Below are 20,309 nucleotides of genomic sequence, written 5' to 3'. Positions count from 1 at the left end.
TTCTAGGTGGTAGCCTTTAAATCGGCCGCGGTCCGTTAGTATACGTCGGACCCGCGTGTCGCCACTATCAGACATTGCAGACCGAGCGTCGCCACACGGCAGGTCTAGTCCAGAGAGACTCCCTAGCACTCGCCTCAGTTGTCCAGCCGAGTTTGCTAGCGATGGTTCACTGCCTATATACGCTCTCATTTGCGGAGACGACAGTTTAGCATAGCCTTCAGCTACGTCATTTGCTACGACCTAGCAAGGCGCCATATTCAGTTACTATGAATGTATTCTGAACAGATAATATTGTGAATCATGTACCGTCAAGAGCGACGTTCATCATTAATGGATTAAAGTTAAGTATCAAACTAATTACGTCTGCTTTCTGAATTCTAATTCCTTGTCGTGTTCCAGACCTCACGTCAGTATAGTCCTTCCCCCCTCACGCCAGCCTGCGTCAGCTAAAACGCGTGCATTTCGGCCTCCATTGGTAGCAAGGTGTTGACTCTTCTGCCAACACAACAATTATGACAGCAGACTCCGAACTCAGCAGATTTTATTCGTCTTAGTAATACTGAAAAATTCTATTCAGTATTAATAGAGGACAAGCTTCCTGTTCAGTCTGGCTTCTACAGAGCTCGTTTTATGGAATTTAAAGGTTTCAGTAAGCTGCAGCTTGGCACAATTGGAGTTACAAGTTATCACAGGCTTCACAACAGGCCACAGATGGACAATGGAGGTAGACTACAGTAGCATTATAATTCTGTTCACTACTGATGCACACGAGGCAAGAGTGATTCTTGCAACCACACCTCGTCATCAGTTGCCATGACCAACGAATCAACAGTGTAGGGACTACGCAGTGCGAATCATTGAATTCACGCTAGAAGTATGAGAGACGGGATTCAAGTCAGATAATGTGGGGTCAAATGAATAGTAGTATGGGTAACGTGGGGGATAAGGACGTTGGCAAATGGAGCTTATCTTTTATCTTTCTTTCTCATTCTATTAGATCCAAGTGTTAACTCATTTTCTGAAGTAAATCGACGAGAATATTCGTCTTGTATTAGAAGAGAAGTGACTCTGCTAGTTTATTCCTTAAACCAACTCCAGTCTCTCTGTCACCAGTTACAGGTCAGCTTCAACTTACATTTGCATCGCTCCATTACTAAAACTATATTTCTTGTTGCATTACTACAATCGAGACAGGTAGTCTTTCAGGTGCGTGGTTAGACGCTGGGCTCGCATTCGGGAGGACGACGGTTCAATTCCGCGTCCGGCCATCGTGATTTAGGTTTTCCGTGATTTCCCGAAATCACTGCAGGCAAATGCCTGGATGGTTCCTCTGAAAGGGCACGGCCGACTTCCTTCCCCATCCTTCCCTAATCCGATGAGACCGATGACCACGCTGTCTGGTCTCCTTCCCCAAAACCAACCAACCAACCAATCTTACAGATGCATGTGACGCTCGGGGTGATCCCAATATTGTACCTTTTTATTGTATTTTACGGTTTGATATTACCTATGTTATTGTAGCTACGCAGCAACTTATTTGTCGTAGCCATAATTAACAAACAGTTTACGAATCGCCAACTAAACAATATTTCCTTGGGCGTAGCAGTGTCGTGACAGATAAGTTCAGGGTTTCCACTACATCACAGGATCCAGAGTGGCAGGGTTTAAGAAAAACAAATGTTCTGTGTCACGAGCTTAAGAGAAGGACTGCTTCTAGCACTTCCTTAACAACCCTTTGCTTCTACTTAAAAAAAAGTCGTAAGTTGCACAGTGTTCTTTATTTATCTTGAATTAATAAAGAACATTGAGCAACCTTCGACTGTTTCTTAAATATAACAATAGAATCTTGCGGTACCACCTTGGCAAGATGCAATGGAATGATTTTCATAACCATTTGCTTTTCTAACCTCTGTTCTCCGTTTCTGTCCTACCCTTTTCTTCTCATTACCCTATCCTTTCCCAGCTTCTTCACCTTATATTTCTGGTTTAAACTTTTTCTACTATTAGTCGTCTACCCCTTAATTTCCGCCAATCCTTTCCTCTCCTTCCATTTCCACTTTTGTCATTACTGGTAATTCTCTATCTCCCTATATCTCATTTATGCACTTCTGTTCCTAATTTTGCTATTTTGTTGTATTAAATTCTATGACTTTCTTTTTTATTTCCTTTTTTTATATCGTTGTAACTTAAACTGACATTAAGAACTGTAATAAATAATAAGTCCATTTACATTTATTCATATTATGTTCTGCTACATAAGCACTTCTCTGTTGTCCAGGAAATACATAGTAGGGCAAGATTTATACTGTGAATCCATTAACGATCAGCTGATACAGATAATTGTGAATGATATTCGAATATCTGCTTTCGGTAAGTAGTACACATTGAAGAGGGAAATAAGAACTGAATCATGTTTCTCATAATCTGACCAGTCCTCTGTTTTTGTTGTTTCGGAAATTACTTAGATAGGCTACCTAAAATTTTTAAAGGGGCTTTGTACTGCCTTAAACTGACTGGGAGGCTCGATCCAAAGATTTCTTGAATGTCTCCGGTTGGTAGTTAACACATCGCTAGTACAGTGCATGGATAACAGTTCATAAATTTTGGTCACTGATGGGACGTTGTAAATGACTGCAGTTAACTCCCTCAGCATCAGTTAAGACCTTAAGATGGTGTACTAAATCACCGAATTTAATAGCTATATAATAAATAATAACGAAAGGCCGGCTGCAGGTGTTCCATTATATTACACAATAAATGATCTTGTCTGCCTTACCTTTACCTTCTTCATGAGTCGCATTTCAAAGACACATGCAGCACCATCATCATTACCACAACCTTCTGAACAAATACCGATTACAAGAACAAGGATGGAAGACATCATGAAAACTGAAACCCACATTCCACAAGAGCTGAAGGAATTATATACAGAAATTATTTACTGGACAACTGAACATGGTAATGACAGAACAAGAACAATGAAATAATTTTTCATAGTTGATTACAGTACTGAAATTATTTAGTAATTATTGTGATCTGAAATATAAACTATAATTCTTAACAATATTTTGTATGAATCTATAAGTTCATTAAAAGAAATTTAACAATCGTATGAAGTTATGAAGAAAGAAAAAGTCTTGGTGGCTGGGTTTTAAGTTTTTCCCGGTTCAGGCATTTTCAGAGTGGCTGATGTTAGATTGTGTTAGTCAAAGAGCTGAAAAAATATTTTCAAGGATAGAACCAAGATTCTGTTAATTCTGACCCAATTTTTGTAATTTAGAACTTTTTATAAAAAGGGCGTTAATCGACAAAGTTTATAGCTCAATAAATCATAGCATCATTAGTTAAGTTGAATACCTGTCTTATATTACCACAAATTTCAAATAACCAATTACGTAAAACCATATAATATACATGTTCGTTACATTAGTCTTGATGAGGTTTTCAGTCTTTCCTGAAAAACTGACTCAGCGTGACATATTTCCCATTAAAAAAAATTTAAAAAAGATCCAATTGGTCCAAGGCTTACTTCACTATTAAAATATCTTCCCATCTTATTTTATTTGTCGTAATGAATCATACTAGAATTATGTCAGTCATGAAAATAGAGAATATTTTTTATTCACTGCTTGTCACTTTTGAAGAGAGAAAATATTTGTAGCAGATCACTGTCAGTTATCTTCTAATAATAAACGAATTTAAAATGATGTAGCACTTGAAATTTAATAGAAATCTGGGTTTAGTTTGCCAATCAGTTCTCAATAAATTACAAGCAACACATTTGTGCATAGGGACCAGGAATAAGAAATTCTGACTTACAGACACAGTGTAGATCTTTGGTCTACGAAATGCATCGCACGTGCGCTATAGTTAGGCTATATGTAATTAAAGGGTATTGTGCTAACGCGAATACACGCTAGTTTTGCATAAATTGAGGTTTCAATTTAATTTAGAGGTATGCGAACAGGGCCTTTACCTACTGGAAGGGTTTTCTGCAATGATGATGCCACGAAAGTCAGTAGATGGTAGGCTAAATGAAATATGTGAAGAATGTTTTACACGGTCACTGTACTGCACGTAGAAATTATGCAATTCCGCTTGCTCCTGCAGTGTTGTAGCCTGTCTGACGCGTGTCTTCATTGGCGGTACAACAACATGAATAATTCAGCAAAGGAGAGTAACAGAAAAACTGATAGCTCTAACGGAGGTCAGTTACTGAAAAAAGAGCAAAGATGAGGAAGCATTTTGTTTCTGATGAGGTAATGAACGCCATAGCAACAGCTCACAATACCCAACCACATAAAGCGGTTCAGATGAGAGGCATTTATTTTGTGGACTTTCCGCAAGGAGCCTATATGGTCATTAACAAAACCAAGGTTAATATTTTACTTCTACATCTACATCTACATCCATACTCCGCAAGCCACCTGACGGTGACATTAAAATATCCATGCTCGAGATAATCGTGACAACAAAAGACGTTGGCTGAAGCAGAATAATGGGAAATTATAGAAGTGTTGAAAAAATGGGTGGCGAGGTGAATATGTCACAACGATGACATCAGTGCAAAAGGATTAATTTCAGTAACGAAAAAGAGACTTCAAAATTATCATGGAATACCTATCTGAGGTGCACAACCTATCTTATAGTGAACTGTGGCAAGACTGAACAGTAAAATTATTACGGGCGGTAGAAATATTACAGATCTTGACATCTCGTGGAAATCGGGTTTTCTGCCAGATATCCGGCAGAAAACCCGATTTCCACGAGATGTCATCAAATCGCCGTGAAAGTCTAAGAAATTACATTACAGATCTTGTTTGGTGGTCTCTAGCCCGTTTAGCTCTTCATTCCAAATTTACTTAGAAAAGTCGGTGTTTGTGCTACTTTTGGATCATGCCAAGTGATGACTAGCTTTTCTAAAGTCAATGAGCAAGCGTTAGTGCGGATGTAGTGAAAATTTACATTCACGTTATTTATATATAGTTTGATGTGAAAAACCTGGGAAGTAAATAGCCACTTTAGAGTGATAACCCTTTAGGTGTGACTTAAGATCCAGTCGGGGACAACCTTAACTGGTGAAGTAATCAGTTAGGTATGTTCTGACTGGTAGATACTTCTATGACCGAAATTTAAGTACTACAGAGGATAGTCCACTTCCTGAGTATTCGTCTCGTAGGAAGTCCTCTCAAAAAGAAGGTTGATCCCAGCAGAGGTTCGAGTCCTCCCTCGGGCATGGGTGTGTGTGATTGCCCGTAGGATAATTCAGGTTAAGTAGTGTGTAAGCTTCGGGACTGGTGGCCTTAGCAGTTGAGTCCCATAAGATTTCAGACACATTTGAACATTTTTTGAAAAAGAAGTCAGAATTTGTGCCTACTGCCTGATGGCCACAGCGTTCCTTTGTCAGTAAGTTACTGTTTTGCCGTATCCGCCCGAGCCCAGTACCTAAGAGCCGTGGGAGCTGTTGTCAGCGGCTCATAAACGGAGGCTGCACATTAATGATTCCACAATATCACTTGCACGGCCCGCGGGACGGGGCCGACGCCCCGTGCCAGGTTATCGGCGGAATTTGCCGACGTAAATTCCGATAACACCAAACCACTGGAAGCTACAGCGTTTTCGTAAATTAACGTCCGATAAATTTTACGATAATTGTCGGTTAGCCAATAACCGCTCGGTTGCGGCAGCGTCAGACTTGGGCCCTGGCTGGAGGCGCGGCCAGACAGATTAACCTGCCAACGGGCGCGGCTAGGCTGCCGGCGGCGGCGTTGAACCGTGGAGCACGGCTAGTCACTGCTAGGCCGTACGTGAAGGGCGGAACATTAACGCAGGAGCAAGTGTCGGGCAGCGACTCAGGCGCGTGTTACTGCGATGCGCGTCTCTTGTTAGAACAGCGAACGAGATGGGTAGTCTTGAGGGACTGTTTTCTATTCATGCACCTATCACTGAACCTCACTCTCCCTCTATTCACAACCCTTCCTCAAGATAACACCAAAGGAGGTCAGCTAATAGGAGGGCTGGAAAAACATAATTATCCTTTGCTGCTTCGGATTATTCTCAGATTCTGGCGAATGGTTTTCAGTGGTCCCAAGTGAGTGCACCCGCAATACTACTTCTTCTTTTCAACTAGTACACGTACAGCCTGTTATTTACAAAAGCCACCTCTTACTTGGTATTCCTATTGCTTTCTTTCCTACAGGTCCACAGCCTATTATACAGGATGTTACAAAAAGGTACGGCCAAACTTTCAGGAAACATTCCTCACACACAAAGGAAGAAAATATGTTATGTGGACATGTGTCCGGAAACGCTTACTTTTGATGTTAGAGCTCATTTTATTACTCCCCTTCAAATCACATTAATCATGAAATGGAAACACACAGCAACAGAACGTACCAGCGTGACTTCAAACACTTTGGTACAGGAAATATTCAAAAAATGTCCTCCGTTATCGAGGATACATGCATCCACACTCCGTCGCATGGATTCCCTGATGCGCTGATGCAGCCCTGGAGAATGGCGTATTGTATCACTGCCGTCCACAATACGAGCACGAAGAGTGTCTACATTTGGTACCGGGGTTGCGTAGACAAGAGCTCTCAAATGCCTCCCATAAATGAAAGTCAAGAGGGTTGAGATCAGGAGAGCGAGGAGGCCATGGAATTCGTCCGTCTCTACCAATTCATCGGTCCCCGAATCTGTTGTTGAGAAGCGTGCGAACACTTCGACTGAAATGTGCAGGAGCTCCATCGTGCATGAACCACATGTTGTGTCGTACTTGTAAAGGCACATGTTCTAGCAGCACAGGAGAGTATTCCGTATGAAATCATGATAACATCCTCCATTGAGCGTAGATGGAGGAACATAGTGACGAAACTAAAATCAGCTCTAACATGGAAATTAAGCTTTTCCGGACACATGTACACATAACATCTTTTCTTTATTTGTGTGTGAGGAATGTTTCCTGAAAGTGTGCCCGTACCTTTTTGTAACACACTGTATATTTGACAATTCTTTCTGCCCATTCCTTTCAATAAGCTTCCTCAATTTTGTTATCTTGTTTGCTGTTCTTCCATTCATGCAGAATATGCTCGTATTTAATGGTTTCCTTATTTCGGAATTCTTTATTTGAACTTTAAGAGCACACCGCTATTACTTTGCTTAAAAATTTCTTTTCGTCTGACTGTATCCTTCTTTGGTCTTTCTTAGTTTGTTTCCCAGGTCTCACTTCTATATGTGAGCATAAGTGTTGGCATTATTTTGTAGAGTTTTGTTCAAATTATTCAAATGGCTCTGAGCACTATGGGACTCAACTTTTGAGGCCATGAGTCCCATTGAAGTTAGAACTACTCAAACCTAACTAACCTAAGAACATCACACACATCCATGCCCGAGGCAGGATTCGAAACTGTGACTGTAGCGGTCGCTTGGTTCCAGACTGTAGCACCTAGAACCGCTCGGCCACCCCGGTCGGCTGTTGATTTTTGTCTTCGTATATTTATTGGTTTTAAGGCTAACATACTACACATACAGCCACATGTCATTTGAAACTTATTAGAAATGTCGTCATGATATTCATAACTTACATCACATCGTAACAGCTGAAAGTGAGACACCTGTTCAACTGATTCTCCATTAAGCATCATTTTAGAACACACTGCGTACTTTGTTTTTGAAAGCCATAACTTTGCTGCCGGCTGCGGTGGTCTCGCGGTTCTAGGCGCGCAGTCCGGAACCGTGTGACTGCTACGGTCGCAGGTTCGAATCCTGCCGCGGGCATGGATCTGTGTGATGTCCTTAGGTTAGTTAGGTTTAATTAGTTGTAAGTTCTAGGCGACTGATGACCACAGACGTTAAGTCGCATCGTGCTCAGAGCCATTTGAACCATTTGTTAACTTTGCTTTCATTTTCTAATACTATGAAGTTATAGAGGTTTACTATGGAACGACATGGAGCAAATTGTAAATAATCTCCTATCTTTTGTAAAATTATGTGATTATCAGCAAAGAAAACTGTATTTATAAGTGTGTATCTAGGAATTAATTCTTCTAAGGGTTAAATTCTTGTTTCCATTGTCTAACAGTATCGTCAGTACAAGTATTGAATACAGTGTTCCTTCAATAAGAGGGAGTCAACTATAATTTCCAGTCTGTTATTAATTAGCTGCTGGTAATACTTTCGGGATGTGAAGTCGTGGTCCAAGAAACTCTTCTGATCCTGACGTTTCCTCCAGGACTGCCCTGGACATTCTCAGAGGTGCTCCTCCACTGAGTCTTGCTGATGAACGATTGGAAGTCCAGGAGCGTCATAAATATTGTAGGAAAGGGGGTGATGTCAATGTAGCACACGATGAACAAGGATAATCCTTGTCAGAGATAAAACTTAACTATCGGGTGTCGTCTTGTCAAAGATAAAACTGTCCACTGTTTCTGCAGAACTACTGTCCATATGTTGCTAAGTTTCATTGCTTCCTCTTTCCTATTAAAATTATCCTAAAGCTTATAAATTTCAATGGCTTCTCTACATAGTGCTGGATAATAATTTGATGTTGTAGATAAAGTCTCTCTTTCAGAAAACTTCACTTCCTGGTTTCCTGACTGAAAAGCATGCTCTGCTACAGCTTATTTATCTACATCTACATCCAAACTCCGCAAGCCACCTGATGGTGCGTGGCGGAGCGTACCTTGAGTACCTCTATCGTTTCTCCTTTCTATTCCAGTCTCGTATAGTTCGTGGAATGAAAGATTGTCGGTATACCTCTGTGTGGCCTCTAATCTCTCTGATTTTATCCTCATGGTCTCTTCGCGAGATATACGTAGGAGGGTGCAATGTACTGCTTGACTCCTCGGTGAAGGTATGTTCTCGAAACTTCAACAAAAGCAAGTACCGAGCTACAGAGCGTCTCTCTTGCATAGTCTTCCACTGGAGTTTATATATCATCTCCGTAATGCTTTCGCGATTACTAAATGGTCCTATAACGAATGGTCTCTATCAACCGTATCAGGTACGGATCCCACACCGGTGACCAGTATTCAAGTAGTGGGCGAACAATTGTACTATAACCTACTTCCTTTGTTTTCGTACTGCATTTCCTTACGATTCTTCCAATGAATCTCAGTCTGGCATCTCCTTTACCGACGATTAATTTTATATGGCCATTCAATTTTAAATCATTCCTAATGCCTACTCCCAGATAATTTATGGAATTAATTGCTTCCAGTTGCTGACCTGCTATATTGAAGCTAAATGATAAACGATCTTCCTTTCTATGTATTCGCAGCACATTACACTTGTCTACATTGAGATTCAACAGACATCCCCAGCACCATGTGTCAATTCGTTGCAGATCCTCCTGCATTTTAGTACAATTTTCCATTGTTACAATCTCTCGATATACTACTGCATCATCCGCAAATAGCCTCAGTGAACTTCCGATGTTATCGACAAGGTCATTTATATATAGTGTGAATAGCTACGGTCCTACGACACTCCCCTGCGGCACAACTGAAATCGCTCTTACTTCCGAAGATTTCTCTCCATTGATCTTTGGTGTGACGTCATAAGCGAGTGACCGAGATCGCTCTCTAAGTTTCTATATATTTTTAGGTTTCAGATACATATTTGGGCGGTTTTTGTGATAATATTTACTATATAAGTGACTTCACCTCTGCCTTTCTTGTGTTGGGACCTGATATTTGTGAGTATTTAGTATCGAGCAACGTAACCTCTTACCTGTGTTTACATTCCGCGTTCACCAGTTGCAGCTGTAGCGGCGCATCGAAAGCTAAGTACTAATTAATTGTTTGTGTATAGTGGTTTATTTAGGAACTTTAGTAGTCTTCAACCGGTGTTTTTTGTGTTTTCTGGTGAAATAATTTCAGAAGAATCTTTTGGGAGCTGTTTTCAGCTTCGTTGCTGTGTCATTAGACTTTTGATTCTCTTTCTGTATTAGTCTTTTGCTATATTCACATTTGTTGTTTATTAATACTGTTAATAATAGCAGTTACTTCCCTTGTAGAGTAAATTAATGATTATTGTGGTCAGGTTTTTAACGTCCTCTTATTGTAGTAGCGGAACTTAAAAAAAGTAAAATTTTACCCACTTCCAGTGGGAGTGCAGCCGTACAATATCGATAGAGGTGTGAAACTACTGTCAGGATTAGTCAGCGACGTAGTTGTGCTGGACATTATAAACGACGTTCCACAATAGTACACTGAGGATAAACGTAAATATCTGATCTGCATTTTATCGAATTATAGTATTTTTGCAAGATATAAATAGTTGATTGTAGAGCTGCTTTATAGGAAACACTGATCTGTACTTATCTTGTGGTTTAATAGCTACAGTGTCCAGTGGCTGTAATTCATGTATCAAAAGTTTCTTTAACTGTTGATCCTGGCTAGCATTTTTAAATAACAAACACTAATTTCCTTTCGCTATTGCTGATTTATGTTTGAGTTTTTTTAAATCCAAAAATAATACTTGTCAGTACTTTCATCATATAGTTCTCTAAATCGGATTCATAACTTTAATACATGACGTTATTTCAGAAATCAGACGCGAAACTAAACTCAGTGGAACCAAAACCGTGACTTAAACGAGACTGTACGTACAACGAAAGATATTTATCCATCAAAAATAATTTTCAGATGTATTGAGTAGAACGTTGTGTGGCACACATTGCGAGTTTCGAGATGGAAGAGTTAAAGGAGCAATTCGTCATCATTAAATTTTGCGTGAAACTCAAGAATGACTTTACAGAGACACACCAAATGATGCAGGAAACCGTACGTAGTGTCAATAATGGTTCACACAGTTTAAAAAAGGCCATACGAAAATTAAAGATGACCCTCGTTTAGGACACTTTTCGACGTCTACCTACGACACTCACGTCAGAAACGTCGAAGAAATTGACCGTGCTAATTGAAAACTAACGGCGCGAGAGAGTGTAGAAGAATGAAACATTTTAGTTGGATCATGTCATGAAATCCTGACACAGCCTCTTGGAATGCCTCGTGTTGCCGCCAAATTCGTCCCACGGCTCATGACTCGAAAACAGAAAGGCGTTCTTCTCGCAGTCTGTGAAGAACTTTTGTATCACGCACATGAAAACGAGATGTTCCTTAAGAGAATTATAACTGGTGATGAGACGTGGGTCCACTGTAAGATTGTTGAGACCCAGGTTCAGTGTTCGCAATGGGCCGGGAAAGGTTATCGAAGACCAAACAAGCTCGTCAGACCAGGTCAAATGTCAAAGCCGCACTGATAGTTTTCTTTGACTGAAGGATTAGTACATCACGAATTCGTGCCACAGGGAAAATCTATAGTACTATTGGGCCTTGTTGCGACGTCTGAGAGAAAATGTGAGAAGGAAACGGCGTGAAATGTGGCGAGACAATTCATGGCTCTTGCATCACGCACCCGCACATTCATCCCTGTTGGTGCGCGACCATTGCACAAAAAACGAAGTCATCGTGCTGCCTCATCCTCCGTACTTTGCAGACCTGGGCCCTGCCGATTTGTTTTTAATCTCCGAGTTGAAAACTCATTTGAAAGGATAAAGATTTGCAGCGACAGACGAGATAATAGAAAATTGGCAGACGGTGGTTCGCGCGATCCAGCAAGAGGCATACCAAGATTGCTTCCGGAAGTTGAAACTGGTGTATCAATTGTGGAGGGGAATATATCGTAGGATACGTTGCACAATAAGCAAAACGTACGAGCAGGAAAATTTTGTGGAAAAGTTTCGGAATTTTTTGAACAGAACTGGTATTTTTTTATGGGATTATAGGGTTATGGTCTGACGCCTGAGGGGGTGTTTTCTTGTTCTTGTTACAAAGCGCTAAGTCCATTTTCCGAGAATGCAAATCCTTCATCAGAAATCACATTAAAAGGAAACCACAAAGTGTTTAACATTTAAGATTTTATTCCTCGATAAATTGCACCCATCCGCCTCCTTAGCCGAGATGCCAAAACGGACTTCTACGCGGTGGTAACAGGTGTGAATTCCGGTTGGTTAACTTTAACCGCTAGCATCTGGTCCGCTATGGAAGTATACTTGGTGGTACATAGCTGCTGAGTACATACTTCGTGCCGTTGTCCTTAATTATAACTCCGAACATTTAAGCGGTGTCTTATTGAGGGAGAGCCTACGGTATCGTTTATGCAGTGCTGTAAGTCAGATGGGGAAGTTATGCTGGGAAGGTAGCTAGCTGCTACACGAAAGGCGTAAGCTATGTTCTGTTCTCGAATTTCGACGTCCTCTTTCAGTTCATCTATAATAACAGAAGCACAGCACTGTATTGGGAAATCAAGGGAAACCTAAATCTCGGTAGCGGGACGGAGATTTCAACAATCGTTCTCGTACAACTTGAATGTTCGAATGTTTTCAGTATACCCACTAACCGCAATGGTGACGAGAAGATCTCATAAAAATGGAGATTTTTTCTGTCCCATGATCTGCAGGCAGCGCTCCACACTGACTTTGTCTAGTCGATTTTCGTATCGCAGAATTTCATGAATTTAACTCTTACTTAGAATCGGTGTTCGTTGTAAGTGTGAATTTGTTTATGGACAGAAATTTGGTAGTTCTTGCTTGTCAATTTGTGCGTCAATTGGACCTCTTGTTTCTCCAAGACATCTGGTATTGTTGAGATTGTCTATTTAATGTGTGTTTATGCCGTTCGAGGTGTAGCGTCTTTGACTAGTATGCAAAACGTCCTCGGTACAGAATTAGAAACCCACCACTCCGCAGTTTGGAGTAATAATCACCAGTTATGGCGACCGATGACTACCGACATAAGAAGAAACCCTCATTCCGCCAACGGCCTTGTCAGAAACGGCGGAGGAGCGGACAGAGTTTCGGGGGGCTCTCTTTCCCCTCGGGTGGGAAACTGCCTCTAAAGGCGGAAGAATTAGCAGTGATCAACGATGGTCAATGAGATGAGGATGCAGAAGGCAATGGAAACCACAGGACATTTATATCCACAGGACATGTGGACTGCAACAGAGAAAGAGTCATTGACAAAAGATTCCGGAATAGCCCCCATTCAGATCTCCGGGAGGCGACTGGCAAGGGGATGGTGACCGTGACAAAACGATTAAATTATCAACGAAAGGATAATGTTCTACGAGTCAGGCTGTGCAGTGTCAGCAATTTCAACTTGGCATGGAAGCTAGAAAATCTGAAAATGGAACTGCTCAGGCGAATTCTAGATGTGTAGTGAAAGGGAAAGAAGACAAAGATATCCAGTCAGACGAGTATACGGTAATAACAGCAGCAGCAGAAAATGGCGTAGCGGGTGTAGGATTGGTTGTGAATAGAAAAGTACAGCAGAGAACTACTGAGTGATGGGGTTGTTCTCATCAGAATCGATAGCAAATCAACGCCGGCAACAATAGTTCAGATATACACTCCTGGAAATGGAAAAAAGAACACATTGACACCGGTGTGTCAGACCCACCATACTTGCTCCGGACACTGCGAGAGGGCTGTACAAGCAATGATCACACGCACGGCACAGCGGACACACCAGGAACCGCGGTGTTGGCCGTCGAATGGCGCTAGCTGCGCAGCATTTGTGCACCGCCGCTGTCAGTGCCAGCCAGTTTGCCGTGGCGTACGGAGCTCCATCGCAGTCTTTAACACTGGTAGCATGCCGCGACAGCGTGGACGTGAACCGTATGTGAAGTTGACGGACTTTGAGCGAGGGCGTATAGTGGGCATGCGGGAGGCCGGGTGGACGTACCGCCGAATTGCTCAACACGTGGGGCGTTAGGTCTCCACAGTACATCGATGTTGTCACCAGTGGTCGGCGGATGGTGCACGTGCCCGTCGACCTGGGACCGGACCGCAGCGACGCACGGATGCACGCCAAGACCGTAGGATCCTACGCAGTGCCGTAGGGGACCGCACCGCCACTTCCTAGGAAATTAGGGACACTGTTGCTCCTGGGGTATCGGCGAGGACCATTCGCAACCGTCTCCATGAAGCTGGGCTACGGTCCCGCTCACCGTTAGGCCGTCTTCCGCTCACGCCCCAACATCGTGCAGCCCGCCTCCAGTGGTGTCGCGACAGGCGTGAATGGAGGGACGAATGGAGACGTGTCGTCTTCAGCGATGAGAGTCGCTTCTGCCTTCGTGCCAATTATGGTCGTATGCGTGTTTGGCGCCGTGCAGGTGAGAGCCACAATCAGGACTGCATACGACCGAGGCACACAGGGCCAACACCCGGCATCATGGTGTGGGGAGCGATCTCCTACACTGGCCGTACACCTCTGGTGATCGTCGAGGGGACACTGAATAGTGTACGGTACATCCAAACCGTCATCGAACCCATCGTTCTACCATTCCTAGACCGGCAAGGGAACTTGCTGTTCCAACAGGACAATGCACGTCCGCATGTATCCCGTGCCACCCAACGTGCTCTAGAAGGTGTAAGTCAACTACGCTGGCCAGCAAGATGTCCGGATCTGTCCCCCATTGAGCATGTTTGGGACTGGATGAAGCGTCGTCTCACGCGGTCTGCACGTCCAGCATGAACGTTGGTCCATCTGAGGCGCCAGGTGGAAATGGAATGGCAAGCCGTTCCACAGGACTACATCCAGCATCTCTACGATCGTCTCCATGGGAGAATAGCAGCGGGCATTGCTGCAAAAGGTGGATATACACTGTACTAGTACTGACATTGTGCATGCTCTGTTGCCTGTGTCTATGTGCCTGTGGTTCTGTCAGTGTGATCATGTGATGTATCTGACCCCAGGAATGTGTCAATAAAGTTTCCCCTTCCTGGGATAATGAATTCAAGGTGTTCTTATTTCAATTTCCAGGAGTGTACATGCTGATGTCGCGAGCAAGTTAAATATATGTGGGTTTTGAAGGGGTAATTCAGTACTTAAAGGCAGACGATAATCTGCCATGTCGCTGGAAATTAAGTGTATGAGGGATTCGACGGGTTAATTCTGGACACACAGGGAGATGAAAATCTAATAGTCAGGGGGGTCTGGAATCCGGATTTAGGGGTAGGAGTAGAACAAAGGGTTGGGGGAAATTTTGGGCTTGGTAGTAGGAAAGAAAGAGGAGAAAGGATAATCTAGTGCTGCAGTTACTAAAAGCAAATATTCTGTTCAAGAATCGCCAGAGGACGAGGTACACTTCGAAAAGACGGGAGATACGGGAAGATTCCACTTAGATTACATCATGGTCAGGCAGAGATTCCGAGTTCAGATAATGGATTATAAGGCTTATCTAGGCGCATTTACAGACTCAGATCTCAATTTAATAGTAATGGAGAGGAGGCCGAGGTTTAAGAGACTTTTCAGGAAGAATCAGTGCGCAAGGAAGTGAGCTATACAAGTACTCAGGAATGAACTGAGACGCTTGAAGTCCTCTGAGGTTATAGGTACTGCGATAATGAAGAAATCAGTAGGCATATCAGTTGAAGAGGATGAACATCTATATAAAGGGTGATCACAGAAGTTGGAAAGAAAACTGAAGGTACAAGGAAACCATAGATAAAAGAAGAAATACTTCAGTGATCGGAAAATGAAGCAAAAGTACAAAAATGTTCAGGGAAATTCAGGAACACAAAAACAGAAGTGGAAGTGCCGGGAATCTAAGGCAAAGTCTCTGCATAAAAATGTGAAGAAATCGAAAAGGAATGATTGTCGGAATGAAGAACTCGGCGTATAGAAAAGTCTAAACAGCCTTCGGTAGAATTAAAAGAAAGAGCGATCTGCACAGAGAAAGAGCATATTGAAGGTCTCTATGACCGGGATACTTGTCTGATTACGTGATAGAAGAAGAAACTAAAATCAGTACGGAAGAGGTAGGGAATCCATATTAGAATTAGAGTTTAAAATATCTTGGACGTCTAAGAATCAAGTAAGACAGAAGAGACAGATGATATTCCATCGGAATTTCTAAAATCATTAGGGCAGGTGGCAACAAAACATCTATTCACGTGGTGTGTAGGTTGTATGAGACTGGCAATACGCTACGAGACTTACGGAAAATCATCACCCACAAAATTCCGAAGATCCCAAGAGCCAATGTGTGCGATAATTACAGCGTAATCAGCTTAACAGTTCATGCATCCAAGTTGCTGACGAGAAAGGAAAAGAAAATTGTGGATGTCTTAGATGACGATCGCTTTGAACTTATGAAAGGTAAAGCCACCAGTGAAGCAGTTTTGACGTTGCAGTTGACAATGGAAGCAATATTGAAGAAACATCAGGCCACGTTAATTGGATTTGTCAACACAGAAAAGGGGTTTAATAATGTCAAGTGGGTCAAGATTTTGAGTAAAATGAGGATAAACTATAGGGAGCGAATGGGAAATGTACACTACGTGCAAGATCCAAGGGGAAATAATAAGAGTGGAAGACGAAGAACGAAATGCTCGATTAAAAATGTTGTAACACAGCGATGCTGTCTTTCGCCCCAACTGTTCAGTCTGTACGTCGAAGAAGCAGTGATGGATATAAGAGAAAGTTCAATATTGGAATTAAAATTCCGTGATAAGGTTCGATGACGACATTACTTTCTTCAGCGAAAGCGAAGATGAATTACATACTCTGCTGAATAGAGTGAACAGTCTAATTAATACAGAATACCGACTGAGAGTCCATAGAAGAAAGACGAAAGTAATGAGAACTAGCAGGGGCAAGAAGTAGATGAAGTTAAGGAATTCTAGTACCGACTCAGTAAAATAACCCATAACAGACGGAGCAAGGAGGACATCGAAAGCAGACGAACACTGGCAAAAGGGCGTGCTGGCCAAACTAAATCTAATAATATCAAACATAGGCCTTAATTTGAGGAAGAAAGTTCTGCGAATGGACGCTTGGAGCGCAACACTGTGTGGTAGTGAAACATGGATTGTGAGAATACCGGAACAGAGAAGAATCTAAAGCTTTGAGATGCAGTGCTACAGAAAAATGTTGAAAATTCGGTGGATTGCTAAGGTTGGGGATGAGGAGGTTTACCGCAGAATCAACGAGGGAAGGATCATGTGGAAAAAAACTGACTAGGGGAAGGGACCGGATGATACAGCATCCGTTAAGGCTTGGTACTAGAGGGAGTTGTAGAGAGTGAAAACTGCACAGAAAGACAAAACACTGGAATACATCTTGCAAATAACTGACGACGTAGGCTACCATTGCTTTTCTGAGATGTTGCTGCAGGAGAGACACTTGTCGCGGGCGGCATCAAACCAATGAGAAGGCTGATGACTGAAAAGAAAAACTTTGGTCTCCAAAGAGTTTCGTTTAAGATTACTGTGTTTAGAGAATATGAGTCAATTACTAATGTCACGCAAGATGGGTGTTCACTACATCTGTTATCCTTGACAATCCGTTATCACTCAACCGAAACTTTTAGCCCATTTTGAAGCATTTTAAACAGCTCTATGCCTTAGTTTTTTTAATTTTATTTCTTATCTGTGAATGTAAGAAACTGAATTTATTTCGAGACATACATTACCTTTTATTTCAGATGGTGGTTGCTACGATGAGTAAGACTTCGGGTGGGGAGAGTAGCAAGAGGAGGTTGAAATAGACACACGAGGCCTTTAAGTATTCAGGTTTCGTCTCCGCAGTGCACTACGTGCAGGAGAAGTAGTGTTGTCTTTTGTGGGTATCAAAAGCTAGTTTCATGATCATATGCAAATGCTATATACATGGTGAAATAAATATTGTCAGCTACGTTGTTTCTTATTGTCAGTTTCCATTAAGGGAAAACGAAAAAACTCGAAATTTTTTGTTACGAAATTATAGTACACATACATTGAAGAGCTACTCCCTAAAGTACTATGCGCGAACTCCTGTGAACTAATGCAGCCGAGCGTGCACGGCACGGCTCGGTGTTAGAGAACCGGTTCCGCGCTAACGCTCCTTCTTTACACAGATCTGGGTAAACCAGATTTGCTGCAGCATTGGGCGGTTTTACGCAATATGTGAAAGAAAGTTTCATCATTTGGAGAACGCTCCTGAAATACCATCCACTCGAAGCTAAATTGTCAATATTGCTTCAAATTTGGCCGTAGATATATTCAATGCGGGGCCATACTATGTTAATGCACGTGGCAAATGCCCTTCAGATCAAAATCGGCGATGTCATGCGCCGATTCTGTGAAGATTGAGAAGCAAGCGGCTATGGACTCAGCGACGAAAAGGGCTTTGAGGACTTGCAATAGTTATTATGTACCTGGCATCGATGATATCCCGTAAGTTTCAAGCTTTGTCCCTTCCTTTACATGAAAAATGCTCGTCAAACTTCAAACGCGTTTTTCTCAAAACCACGTTGTTCGACATGGTTGTCATCTTCCACGCTACAATTTTGAACCGATTGTATTTTCAATCTTCCCTGAAGCAAATTAAATTCTCTTCAGTTCATTGCAGCTTATTATTTGATGTTGATACTTAGTATTTCTTAAGGCAAAGAGGAGGGATCCAAAAATGGCCATTTTTTCAACAATCTGTAAATTTGCCAATTTTTTTTCCAAACCCCGAAGATGAACTAAAATTACATCTGTAAGGATCAGAGTGAGATAGTAATTTCATGTATCAGATAACCACAACCGGAGTTACAGTGACAACCGTCGAGCGATCTCTTTTTCAGAGCTGTGTCGGGAAAAAACTATTAATGTCTTCAATTAAAAAGATCCCAAGGAAAACATGAATGTACGATTTATTTATTGCAGCAAACCCCATTTGGCTATTAGATTACAATACGAAGAAAAAAAAATCCTTTCAGCAATACTTTCGTACGTCACGCTGTTGTTCCCCCTTAAGAGCGATAGAATGAAATGTAACAGTTCGTTTCATGAACGCTTCTTCTTCAACCTTTTGCTTTTGAGTTCTTGTATAATCGAATATGCAAAGGGATTAAACAGTTATCTAGTTTTTTTAATGATATTTCAAAAATAAATTTGGTTCAGTTATCTACACCCATGCTCATCAGTACGGATAATGCTGATACATGGTGAAACAACGCTATGGTGGGAGATTGCAGGTTTAAATCACCTCGGGGTATGACCATGTGGTGCACTTCACCTGCGGCCGTTGCACGGTGGCGGTGGCAGCAGTCCACACACGCAGAGGTGTATTGGTGCATGTCAGAGTACGGTGAAGCGAGTAAGTTCAAAGAATGGCTCTGAGCACTATGGGACTCAACTTCTGAGGTCATTAGTCCCCTAGAACTTAGAACTAGTTAAACCTAACTAACGTAAGCACATCACACACATCCATGCCCGAGGTAGGATTCGAACCTGCGACCGTAGCGGTCTCGCGGTTCCAGACTGCAGCGCCTAGAACCGCACGACCACTTCGGCCGACAGCGAGTAAGTGTGCAGACGTTTTCAGATGTTCTAATGGTCACTGTCTGTTGAAAATGGCTCAAATAGCACATATTGATGACGTTATGCGGGGTAGAACACTAGGGCGACTGGAAGCTGGTCAAACATAGCAGGTCGTAGCACGGGCCCTCCGTGTGCCACAATTTGTCATCTCAAGATTATGGCAGCAGACAGGAAAAGTGCCCAGGCGATACAGTATGGGACGTCCACAGTGTACAACACCACAAGAAGACCGATATCTCACCATCAGTGCCCACAGACAGCGACAGACTTCTGCAGGTAGTCTTGCTCTGGACCTTACCTCAGCCTCTGGAACAGTTGTCTCCAGTCACACAGTCTACAGACGACTGAACACACATGGTGTATTCGCCTGGAAACCTGCAAGGTGCATTCCACTGACCCATGGTCACAGGGGAGCCCGTAAAGCCTGGTGTCAAGAACACAGTACATGGTCAGTGGAGCAGTGGACGCAGGTTATGTTCAAGGACGAGTCCAGGCATAGTGAATCTCGGCGAGTTCTCATCTGGCGTGAACCAGGAACCAGATACCAAACCCTTAATGTCCTTGAAAGGGACCTGTATGGAGGTCGTGATTTGATGGTGTGGGATGGGATTATTATTGGTACACGTACACCCCTGCGTGTCTTTGACAGAGGAACAGTAACAGGTCAGGTGTACCGGGACGTCATTTTGCACCAGTATGTCCGCCTTTTCAGGGATACAGTGGGTTCCACCTTCATCCTGATGGATGATAACGCACGGCCCCACCGAGCTGCCATCGTGGAGGAGTACCTTGAAACAGGCGAATGGAGTGGCTTGCCTGTTCTCCAGACCTAAACCCCATCGAACACGTCTTGGATGCTCTCGGTCGTCGTATCGCTGCACGTCTTCAAACCCCTACGACACTTCAGGAGCTCCGACAGGCACTGGTGCAAGAGTGGGAGGCTATACCCCAG

This window comes from Schistocerca gregaria, chromosome 6, assembly GCF_023897955.1.
Source record: "Schistocerca gregaria isolate iqSchGreg1 chromosome 6, iqSchGreg1.2, whole genome shotgun sequence".
NCBI lineage: Eukaryota > Metazoa > Arthropoda > Insecta > Orthoptera > Acrididae > Schistocerca > Schistocerca gregaria.
Note: the sequence above shows the minus strand (reverse complement) of the source record.